Genomic DNA, 2,132 nt, shown 5'->3' on the forward strand with positions numbered 1-2,132 from the left:
ACCGAGTTGTATGCACAGTTTGATATTTAGCGATTGCAGAACATACCATTTCGAAATACTGCGTTGATCTCAATTCCTTTGTCGTGATAATCGAAGTATATTTGTTTCGATTTCATAAAAACCAACTTTTCTATGACATGATAAATTTTTGAAAAGTTATACTTAGAAGGTTGGTGCATATCGCGAAAAATAATATACCACCCATATTGATATTGCTACTCCATTGATCGGTATTTTCACGCGAGTCGATTTTCAAATGAGTAAAATTTATTACATGAGTTTCTCCGCTTAATGTAAATGAAAACTCAGTCGTCTTTTAACATCACAAAGACATTGATAAAAAGTAAGCAATCAAACACAACACTTTGTACGACACTAGTTATTGTTCCACACATCTCATTTCATACTAAGTGTATACGAAAGATATTCATGATGCACGAAAATATTCGCTCATGCTACAAACCTGTAGAATGATTGGTGGTGCAAGGCCAGCACAATTGTGGTATCCATCCGAGTTTAGTTAACACAAATTTATTACAACAGAGCCACGTAAACTTTCGTGAAAGAAAAGCATACTCACTTTCAGAGGGCTATGTCAATGCCATAGCAGTAAATCAAAAATATTCCTAACCCTTTGCACACCGGTGACAAATCATACAACAAACATTTTTTGTGAGTCGAATTGTTGTTCAGTGTCAAGTCTACCTGTTGAAAAGTGCATTAAAACAACACAGTCACAATTCAATTAAAACCACGAATCTATTTTCATTTCGTCACATACAGAAAAATAAATTTTCTTTCCCCAACACATACTTGTAACCAATCGCTTTCATTAAACACACAACTCCATAAAAGTATTTACTTTCTACAACATAGACATTCCGATGTAGTCAAGAAATATTAAAACGGACACGACACGACTGAATGTAAGGGGATAGAAGTCTATCGCATCGATTTACATGTGGTCTTCGCTACGGTTTCAAAAAACGAATCATCTATTTTGCATTGGTCGAGACCGAGCGAGTCAGTTACATGTATTCGCGGTAATGATTTTTCTTGTCATATGCGAATGATAGGTTTGCTACTCCGACAAATCAAATCAACAAACAACAACAATCTTCTGACGATCATAATAGCAATTTCATTTGCCACCCCTTCGTAATTGTACACGCACGAAAAGTATATTGTACAACTCGGCAACTACGTTTAACAAGACCAATCACACTACCAGCGTTGAACGCAAGATACCTACCCAAGTCAAAAATATCATACGGGTTTGGACAACTGACGTTTACCTGTGTAAAATTATCATTTTCACTTGGCGATCTATCCTTTCCTAGAGTAACAAACCCTTGTCGTTTACAAATCTATTTTTTTTTTCCTACAACAAAAAACTATTTTCACTTGGAAAAATACTTTTACCTAGAGTAACTAATCATTTTCTTTTAAAAATATATTTTCTCCCTGGGTAACAAACCCTTTTCGTTTGGAAAACTATCATTTACCTGAGTACCAATACCGTTTTCACTTGGCAGTCCGTCGTTTACCTGGCTAAACATATCATTTTCACTTGGAAATCTATTTTTTCCCAGAGTAAGAAACCTTTTTCACTTTGAAATCTATTTTTTCCCTGGGTAACAAACCTTTTTCACTTGGAAATATATTTTTCCCCAGGTAACAAACCTTTTTCGCTTGGAAATATATTTTTCCCTGGGTTACAAACCTTTTTCACTTGGTGGTCCGTCATTTACCTGGATAAAAATATCATTTTCCTTTGGGGGATCTGGCGTTTACCCAGTGTAACAATACATTTTCTCTTGGTCATCTAGCTTTTCCTAGAGTAACAAAACCATTTTCATTTTGAAATCTGACAAACACACCTGACAATTTGATATTTTTGTATATTGTTACAACGGATAGCGACAAAATATACACCAACAACAACTCCAATACATTTGTGTAATCGCATATTCACTTGTGCTGATGCAGCCCATCAATATCATCGGTTACCCGCATGCAATATCCTCTTGTACACCGAAATGCATGTTTTGGAAAATTGGACAATAGGCTTCGATAGTTCTGTGATGTCCGGGTTCGTGCTTTGGATTTTCCAGAGTCAAAATGTCTGAATA

This window comes from Botryllus schlosseri, chromosome 9, assembly GCF_051294905.1.
Source record: "Botryllus schlosseri isolate E-star chromosome 9, Bs_hap1, whole genome shotgun sequence".
In the NCBI taxonomy this organism is placed as follows: Eukaryota; Metazoa; Chordata; class Ascidiacea; order Stolidobranchia; family Styelidae; genus Botryllus; species Botryllus schlosseri.